At 37.3% G+C, this 10364-nt stretch overlaps 1 protein-coding gene and 1 non-coding gene across 2 annotated transcripts in view; one reads left to right on the top strand and one right to left on the bottom strand.

Moving 5' to 3' along the window:
• Positions 1-101, bottom strand: part of LOC122496499 — a 107-nt gene extending 6 nt beyond the window's left edge. Inside the window, exon 1 of the small nuclear RNA XR_006300832.1 lies at positions 1-101. This exon is cut by the window's left edge and continues 6 nt beyond it. This is a non-coding gene — a small nuclear RNA (U6 spliceosomal RNA).
• The window catches only part of LOC122489252 (cAMP-specific 3',5'-cyclic phosphodiesterase 4D-like), a 238326-nt gene that overhangs the window by 170721 nt on the left and 57241 nt on the right, over positions 1-10364 (top strand). The gene's annotated exons all lie outside the window — the stretch shown is intronic.

Here is a 10364-nt window from a genome sequence, read left to right as displayed (position 1 = left end):
CCAGAACACTCCACAAATTTGCATGTCCTCCTTGCACAGGGGCCAGGCTAATCTTTTCTGTATCATTCTAATTTTAGTCTATGTGCTGCCATAGCCAGCACCAGATTCACTTAAAAGAACACATGCCATACCTTAAGGAGGAGGCAAGCAGTAGGGCTTAGCAATGGAGCATGCAAGAACTCAGCATTTTTTGCTAGCACTTGGGGAACATGAATAAGTGAAGTGTGGGCATATATGAGTGAATACATCAGATGTCAGGAGACTGAATTTATTTGTGTCAAAAGAGAGCAGAGAATGCTATCCACTTAATGTTCTTGTTTGTGAAATTGCTTTTTCCTCTTTTATTTTGTTATTTTATTGTCTGTGATCATTGCAGAAGCATCAGAAATTACAGAAGAGCCAAGTGGTTTCTCTGGAAAAATTATAGATGGTGATGGATGACGATGTAATCGTGTGACAGTAAAATGCTGTATTGAGTACTGAGCTCCCTGCTGGATTATAGAAAGAACACATGAGTAGATAAAAGCACAACAATTTTCTTTTCACTGTGTCTCAGGAGAAAACAATGCAGATCAGCATAGATGGAAGCAAATGAGATTAGTTAAAGGAAGGAACTTAAATAGCATAGACCAAGCTGGAGTAGTGATTGCAAAAGAGATGACTCACCTAATAAAAGCATAAATGAGAAAACGTATTGTTTCATCTTAGATTTTATTGGTCGTTTTCGTGAGGTGATTTCATGCTTTAGAAAGGAATCACACGATACGGACTGAGACAAAGAGCTGATAATGATACGGTTAGCTGAATTAAATGATTCTAGACCCCGGATTGAAATTTCACTTCTATTTTCTAGGTCAGCTGTCTACATTGTTTCAGTGAACTGAGTTGATTGTAAAAACTACTGCGTTATTGGGAGATGGCTCAAAAACATCTCCATGAACTGTGTAGACTACACACTGTGCAAGAATATACTGTGTACAGGGACATGCAATATTTTTTAAGTATTGGTAAAAATTCTAGGGTCATGTAAACTACTTACATGCCCTTCCTTAATCACCATAAGATATAGAATGCACATGTAGGACATAAATTTCATACGTGAAAAAAGAATAGGTCATACGCACACATGTATTTACAATCACCTCACTATTAAGGGGTCATGATTAAACAGATTCTATTTGACTTATCCAACTTCTTAATACTAGAATAAAGAACTTTTTTGGAGAAAGAAGCTTTTACTAGAAACCCACTTTTCTGAATCTCTTTGAGTTGAGCAAAAAATGAAACCAAAAAGGCCCAGAAGTCACAATGCAAAGTGTGTGTTCAAAGTTTATTAGGATTGATTCACTAGTGTGTTTAGTTTTCCACTGTACATTAAGGCATGGACTTTGCCTGGAGGGTAAGAATTACCTGCAATTCCTGCTCTTTTTTTAGTCAAGTAGGTGCATAATGATGCATTGTATACAGAATAGCAGTCACTAAATGCCCTTGAAAACTCAGGCAAATAGACCACATCACATTTCATTGTGTGACCCTGGTGAGGCATGACATTTATTTTGGGATAAGAAATGCTAACATAATTGAAGGCATTGGAAATGGCCCTGTGAGGAGAGATAATGAATTATCCATTGATTTAATCTAAGAAAAGAGGATGGAGAAATAATATGGGAGGGATTTGATTTCATGTGTAACTTGTTCAGGAGACTGCATCTTACCAGGTTTTGAATGGCACATTTCTAGCTGTTCGTGTGGCCCGTTCTTGGTGGAGAGAGTTAGATGAACAAGTTCAAAGATTATCCTATTTTAAAGAGGAAGAGTAGAAAATGAGGAGACTGCACAGTGCAGGCTGTCTGTGCCTGTCACTAATGCTGCCTGGATTTCTTCTAATTGAAATAATACAAAGAGAGCTCAGATTATCAAAATTTTGCTCTGCTGTGAGAAGTAGTTACAGGTAGTAGCATAAAGTCTAGAGCTAGATAGCTTGGTTTCAGTGCTAGCTCCTCTTCTTAAAGGCTGTGTGACCTTGAGCCAAGTAGTTAAGCTTTCTTGGTTCTAATATTCCTCATTCCTCAAATGAGCACAACAATAAACCTTACCTCACAATTTTGTTTCAAATATAAAATGAATATTGTTAATGTTAGGGCATTTTTTGGCACCAAGTGAGTCCCCATAGATGTTAATTGTCATGGATATTTGTTTTTCCAAAATAAAAATAGCCTTATTATTTTTCATCTGTTTATGAAAGAAATGTGCTTATTATGGAAAAGATAGATTTTAGAGGAATAAAGAAGAAAAAAAAGTTATTTGGAATCACTTTGCCATCAGATAACTATAGTGAACATTTAGGTATTATCCTTCAAGACAGTTTTCTGTATATCAAGCACGCATAATGCATAAAATTATGTCAGGCACATATCTCATGGCACCAATCTCCCGCTGGTTCCTAGTCCATTCCACCCCTAAAATAACACAGATTAACCTGTGGCACTATCATATAACAAAATCCAGTGCTCCTCAAAGATAGCATCTTCTATAAAGTTCTTCTTGAGTATTTCACCCTCTTTTGAGTCCCCATTATTGTACTATGTGCTCATTTGATGGGGCCCTTAACACACTTGATTCTCATTCAACAAATATTTATTGAATATTTTTACTGTGTCAGGCACTGTGTGAGGTGTGGTGTGGTAGTGGTGAATAAAAAGAAGTAGAGTCCCTGCCTTGATGGAACTTAAGTCTTTGGGGAGAAAAGAAATGCACTGATCAAATAATCACACACATATATGTACAATTTTCCAAACAGTGATAAATCTTATAAGGAATATTCCAGAGTAATTGCTCTATAATAAATTCATCTATAGGATGAGTTACAAACAACAATAGGAATTATGATTGCAGAGAGACTGTGCCTGAAAGAATAACGGTTACGAGAAGATAGAGGAGGATGGGAGGAAGGGAAGGGAGGATAGAAGGAGAGAATGTGAAAACACTAAGAGGCTCTTTTTTTTTTCCAAAAAAGGAGAGTCATTTGTCTTATTTATCCAACATAATGTCTTTTTTTTAAGTTGGTTTATTGATATTGGGAGAGAGAGAGAGAGGGAGGGAGGGAGAGAGGAAAGAGAGAGAGAGAATTCCAAGCCTGACATGGGGCTTGAACTCAAGAACCGTGAGATCATGACCTCAGCCAAAATTAAGAGTCAGATGCTTACCTGACTGAGCCATTCATGCACCCCTCCAATAAAAAGTCCTGTGATTATATAAAGTTTAACAATTATATCTTCAGGTTATTTTCTTCTGTTGACACCAATTGCAGTTAAATTGAATAATATTAAATAAAAATAACAGTAGTATATAATTCACATTTTTAGAAAAATATTTCTCTCATTTATCTTTCTGTCCACCACCATCTATCATATATCATAATACATTCTTAGAAAGATGTCTGGAATCATGTTTACCTAATGTTTATGCTTTCTTTTTGGTGGTGAAATTGTACAATTGCCCGTTTTACTTTCATCTTTATTTTTTTCCTTATATGTAAATTAAGGTAAGTATGCATTAGTTTTTTTTAGAAAAGTGGTTTTCCTAAGAAAAAGAGACTGGGATTGAAGCAATTATGCCAAAATGGCTGTAACAAAAACTCCCTTAAAAGTTGTAGTGAAGATTAAAAATGACGTAGGTAAGGTGCTTGGCACAAAGCCTGAAATACAGTGAGTGCTACATGGGAGAGCTATAACTCAGTTGTGAGTTTTTGCTTTTGGTAGACAAAGAGGTAGGAGAAGCTGCATGGAGGTGATGGCTGACCCAGTTTGGAGCATTTATGCTTGAAAATCAAGATGGTGATGATATGGGTGAGGAAGTTCAGAGAATAAGAGCAAGGTTCTAAAATAGTTAAATGGGATGAGTATAGGAAGATAAATGAAGCAAAGAAAAACAACGCATTGGGAAAAGTTTGCTTATAAACAGTTTTCATGATTCTTATTGTTATACCACAGTGCAAAGATAGTAGACTGTACTGCTTTGTGTTCAGTGATTTGCATACCATATTTTCCTAATCTCCTCTGTTAAAGAAGTCTTTAATCCAAAGTTTTATAATATAATCTCCTATTTTTTAATACTTTCATAGTTCTGTTTTTTAATTTCTGTTCATGTTTATCTATTTTTGAGAGAAAGAGAGGGAAAGAGAGAGAGAGATGGAGGGAGGGAGGGAAGGAGAGAGGGAGACAGAATTCGAAGCAGGCTCTGAGTTCTGAGCTTCCAGCAGAGAGCCCGAGCCCGATGCTGGGCTCGCACTCACAGAGTGGTGAGATCATGACCTGAGCTGAAGTTGGATGGGCAATTAACCAACTGAGCTACCCAGGTACCCTACGTAGCTCTGATTTTTACATTTAAATTTTATTTATTTATTTATTTTTGAGACAGAGAGAGAGCATGAACGGGGGAGGGTCAGAGAGAGAGGGAGACACAGAATCTGAAACAGGCTCCAGGCTCTGAGCTGTCAGCACAGAGCCTGATGCGGGGCTCGAACTCACTGACAGTGAGATTATGACCTGAGCCGAAGTCGGTCGCCCAACCGACTGAGCCACCCAGGCGCCCCTACATTTAAATTTTAAATCCATCTATAATTGTGATTACGGTAATGTCATAAAGGAATATAATTTTTTTCTTTAAAATTTTTTTAAATGTTTATTTATTTTTGAGACAGAGAGACAATGCATGAACGGGGGAGGGTCAGAGAGAGAGGGAGACACAGAATCTGAAGCAGGCTCCAGGCTCTGAGCTGTCAGCACAGAGCCCAAAGCGGGGCTTAAACTCACGGACCGGGCCGTGAGATCATGACCTGAGCTGAAGTCGGACGCTTAACTGACTGAGCCACTCAAGGGTCCCATAACTGTTTTTTCTAAATAGATAACCAATGATTCTATCACCATAGACTAAAATAGCCATATTTTCCTCATCTACTTGAAATGCCACCTTGAATAATCATAAAATTTCCATGTTGTTGTGATAATTTTTCATATTTGCATGGTCTGTTTTTGACCTGTATTTTGTTCTATAATTTATCTAGTTCCTTGTCAATACTCCCTTTGATTCCTGCGAATTTATGTGACTCTACATAAGGCAAGTGAGAATGGAAAAGGGAAGATGGATTGGAGTTTTTATTAAAGCAAGTGAAAAAGGCAGATCTCAGTGGCCATTTGTATGCTGACAGTGAGAGAGCACAGAATAAAGGGTGACTCCCAAATATCAAGTTGTTTCCATTTGATGGATGATTGCCTTATTGTTGGAGAGAAAAAAATTTTTTTTTCTCCATTCTTCAAGATTCTTCTAGCTGGACTCAGAATTAAATTGGCACAAGACAGATCAACAGGAGAAAATCAAGTGTAATTTCATATGAGTGGGGAATTTGCATAAACATGAGACTCCAAAGACAGTCAGGCAAAACGAGGGATATATGTCATCCTGAACTAAGGAAAAGGATATAGGGGTCTGGAACTTCACAGGGAAGAAAAGCAATTCATGGAAAGATACAAAAGAGAAAATGTTTAGTAATCAAATGGTTGCTAGACTGGTCAGAAACAATGGAACATAGGCAAAAATTTTAACAAACAGACTTTGCTAAATTCCTCCCTGTCTGCCACCCCAAGTTCAAATTGTAATGTGGTTATCTATGGTAACAGCTGTCTTACAGGAGCAGGTCCTCTATCTAAATTCTTTTTAGGCAATTAGGGGGGAAGGTTAAAGTTTCTTCCCAAATCTTTGGGTCTTGATTGTTTTCATCTTAAAATAATCTGCATGCTAAAGTGGGGTGGCCACTCTTGGCCCCTACATCATCCAGGGAAAACAGGAACAAGGGGAATGAAGAAGGAGAAGGGGGAGAATGGTAAGTCAAATTTGAACACGGTAGATTTGAGGTTCCCGTAAGGTATGCCGGTAGAGCAGACTTGGCATGTCTTGAGGTATCAAAGTTGCAACTGGAGATAAGAATTTGAGAGTAAACACCTGTAGACTGTACTTAAATTTGTGAGAATGAATGAAATATTTCCAGGAGAGTAAAATGAAAGCAGTGGCTGTAGTGGTCTTCACTATCATACCTGGAGTGACTTCTTCTCATAGCTGACAGTTTTCCTCCGGCAGCCTTAGCTCATTGGTGCAACCGCTACCCTTGTTGTAGGTCTTTTCAGTCTCCAGACTTGGATCCATAAGCAAAATAATCTTATGGTATTTTTGTGACAATATATTATCTTCAATATGCTCCATTCTCTTCTTCCAGGAATATTGGATATAGAATTTCTTAGATGAATTTCACTGTCTCTTATCTTTCCTATCTTATTTTTTATCTTTTAAAGAAATTCTATAAAAAAGAACTTTTTACAAACTTCTCTCATATTTGTATTCTAACCCTTCCTTTGAATCTTTTATTTGAGCAATCCTGTTTGTAATTTTTATTAGCTCTTTGTTATTCTCTGATTGTTACATTACCATGACATCTTGATCTTATTATAGTGAAGGAATATTTTCTTAAATCTCTTTTAGGATAGTAATTGCAAGTATTAATGAATTTTCTCCAAATTATCTTTTCATTTGGGGTCATTTTATCTTCCTTTTTCTCTTTCAAGGCAAATTTTCTACAGATGCCTGATGAACCACAGTCATCTTTTTATTCAAGTTCAAGGGCCAAAACCTGAATCCAGTATGACTTGCAATTTGCTTTAGGGTTATGGGACTGAATCAACAGTTTTATGGAGGATCAGAACATGCCAGATTGTGGAGATTTTTCATGAGGAGCTTCTAGTATTTCCATTTATTTATTTATATCCATGAAGTTTTTGTTTTTAGTGAAAAGTCTTCAAATATTTCACTCTGGCAGTAAGACATAATGACTGGAATGGGTAGTGGCTGCTTCTAGATTTGGAGACTGCAGTTGCACTTCTTTTTTTTTTTAATTAACATTTATTCATTTTTTGAGAGAGAGCACAAGCAGGGGAGGGGCAGAAAGAGGGAGAGACACAGAATCCGAAGCAGGCTCCAGGCTCTGAGCTGTCAGCACAGAGCCTGATGTGGGGCTTGAACTCATGAAACACAAGATCATAACCTGAGCTGAAGTCAGATGCTTAACTGACTGAGCCACCCAGGTGCTCCTACAGTTGCACTTATTATTATCAGTTCCTCTTTTCACTCCTGTCCTCTTTCCTGACTTCACTGTACTTGATATTTTGGAATTTTGAGCCTTTCTGGTTGGACAAGGCAATCTCTGTCTCTCTCTCTCTCTCTCTCTCTCTCTCTCTCTTTCTCTCTCTCTCTCTCGTTTATATCCCTTCTAGACACTTCAAACTGTGGTTTATTTTACTCTATTTCATTATCACTTCTCTATCTGCTTTGGCTCCTATACATTTGTTTTCTGATGGATCTTCCTGTTCCTTCCGAACATTATGGTTTTGTACATTTCTCCCCTTTGGTGGCATCTGTGATGAGAGAGGTAATAAATATATATGACCATATTATAGGAGTTTCACACTGGACAGTAGAGAATACAAGTAATTATAAACTTACATAGTTATTCCAAGAGCTTGGAGTTAGGCAATCAGGAAAGCTGCTATTAAAATTTAAGAAACGAGAAGGTGCAAAGATTATAGACAGTTGCCCCTAGTGTTCTAGATGCCCACAACATGAAAGTCGATATTTTTTAGCAAAATTCTCAGTTACTTACGGTTTTTTTCCAAATGCATAATGCCATGTATCTGCCATTACAGAATCATTCAGAAAAGAGGAAGCACATTCTTATTAAAAAATAGTGTAGATATTAGATAATGCCAGAATAGGTATAATTTTTAATGTCACTGGTTTTTCTAGTTTCCTAAAGAGGCTAGAAGCAATGCACCAGGATTGGACACACATTTCAATAAAATGTGTGTGTGTCTACACACACACTTTTTTCAACATAAAGGTTTGAGTTAAGGTAACCATTCAGGATTTTATAACAATAAATAACAATGACCTGGAATTGATTTTTCTTCATAAAAATGAATAAGGTGGATTTTCTTACTATGGTATTATCATATGACACCTATCTTATGAATGGCAATACTGCCTTGCAGTTTTTTTTTTTCTCTAAAATGTTATAGGGGATTAAGAGGTTGGCAGTATAAACTATCTTTTATTGTATTTTAATAGTAAACTTGCAGATGTTATTATTGGGGTGTTACAATATTTATGATCTTTTTTTTTTTTTTACCAGTTCTCTATTAGCTTCATTCCATAAAAGAGCTTCTTCTAGAAAGACTTTTTAGTAGGTCTTAAGTTTATTTTATCTTCACTTCCCTCAGGAGACAAACTAAGAATATAGATGGGCATTTTCCAGGGATACTACTTTCGTTTATGTCTTTATAAGTTTCGATAGACAGTCTTCACAGTAACAGTGCTAAGATCCAAAACAAAGAAGGAAGATTTTGCAAAGTATTAATAATTCTTTTTTTTTTTTTTAGAAATTTTTTTTTCAACGTTTATTTATTTTTGGGACAGAGAGAGACAGAGCATGAACGGGGGAGGGTCAGAGAGAGAGGGAGACACAGAATCGGAAACAGGCTCCAGGCTCTGAGCCATCAGCCCAGAGCCTGACGCGGGGCTCGAACTCACGGACTGCGAGATCGTGACCTGGCTGAAGTCGGACGCTTAACCGACTGCGCCACCCAGGCGCCCCTACAAAGTATTAATAATTCTTAAGGGGATGTTATCATTTAACCCTGAAGGCTCTCTGTTTTTTTTTTGTTGTTGTTGTTTTTTTGGTTTTTTTGCTTTTCATTATTTTGGTTTGGAAGACCACTTGTAGAATAATATTCTCTTAGCCTAATATAAAAGCAGCAGATTAAATGCAAAAACATAAATAAAAATAAAACCAATAGCGCCCAGAGTTTATTACACTACTCATTTTTATCACACTGAGGTAGAGTTTTAATAATTTTGAGACAGGAGTGAGAGTAATCACCATCACTCAAAATGCTCAAAGCTTTAGTTATACATTCAGGAGCCTTCAAAATCTCACCACTTTTTCAAGTGTCCATTAAATGTCAACTTTTGGCCCCTTGCTTTCTGTGGGTTTGGCTAACCAGAAGGTCAATTGTAGGATATTTTCTTGTCATTTTTTCTACACTTTAAACAGAGGATCTAAATACAACAAACTATGAAGCAGCAGATTTGGATAACCTTAATAAGTTTTCAGAACAGTCATACTTACACAAACATTTTATAGCAACACGAATGCAGTCAGTTATAATAGTGTCTTCCAAAGCTAGAGATTGGAATTCTGTAACTTCCCTCTGAGTATCTATTTCCTTCAAATGAAAAAATGGCTTTAGTTATAAGTACCTATATCCAGATCTCATTTGGAGATCCCCAGATATGAACCCCATATGTGAACAAAACCCCAAAGTTAGGAATCCAGTATTTAACTCAGTATTTATGGACCACAAGACAGTGTACTAGTCAAATAATATATATTTTCTGACCTCAGTGATCTCACAGCTAGCTGGTGAGAGAGACCAACCCAGAAATAAGAAAGTAAGAGCAATACAATGTTCTAAGTGGACGGTAGTGATAGTACCACTGGGTTGGGAAGCACAAGGGGGAGGTGGTTATTGAGCAGGAAGTGACTGAGGAAAGGCTTCTGAGAGGAGGTGTTGGCAGAGCTGAAGGATTTATTTAGGTTGATATAGAAAAGATTAAGGGGAGTCGTGTCATGGGTTTTTTTTTTTTTGGACAAAGAATGCATAGGGAAATTACAAACATATTACCTAAGGTCAGATATGTGGAGGAATCCAAGTATTTTAGTGCTGCTAAAACAAAACAAATAAGTCACCAAGCAATGAGAGATGAGCCTGGAGGGGTTGGTTGAAGGGGATCAGATCCCAAGGGAATAATCCTGTGTGTGACGCTAATGGTGGGATAAGTTAAAAGTGAAATAGGTCAGTCAGAGAAAGACAGGTATCATATGTTTTCACTCATATGTGGATCTTGAGAAACTTAACAGAAGACCATGGGGGAAGAGAAGGGGAAAAATAGTTACAAACAGAGAGGGAGGCAAATCATAAGAGACTCTGAAATACACAGAACAAACTGAGGGTGGATAGGGGAGAGGGAGAGGGGAAAATGGGTGATGGGCATGGAGGAGGGCACTCGCTGGGATGAGCACTGGGTGTTGTATGTAAGCAATGAACCAAGGGCATCTACCCCCAAAACCAAGAGTACACTTGCCACACTGTATGTTAGCCAATTTGACAATAAATTATATTAAAAAAAAAAAGAAGATTCTGATGTATGTTTAACAGGGGAGAGGAATGGATGGGATTGTATTTTTCAAAGATCAATTT

The sequence above is a fragment of the Prionailurus bengalensis genome, chromosome A1 (assembly GCF_016509475.1).
Source record: "Prionailurus bengalensis isolate Pbe53 chromosome A1, Fcat_Pben_1.1_paternal_pri, whole genome shotgun sequence".
Classification (NCBI taxonomy): domain Eukaryota; kingdom Metazoa; phylum Chordata; class Mammalia; order Carnivora; family Felidae; genus Prionailurus; species Prionailurus bengalensis.
The sequence above is the reverse complement of the archived record's forward strand: the minus strand, read 5'-3'. Positions and strand labels throughout refer to the sequence as shown.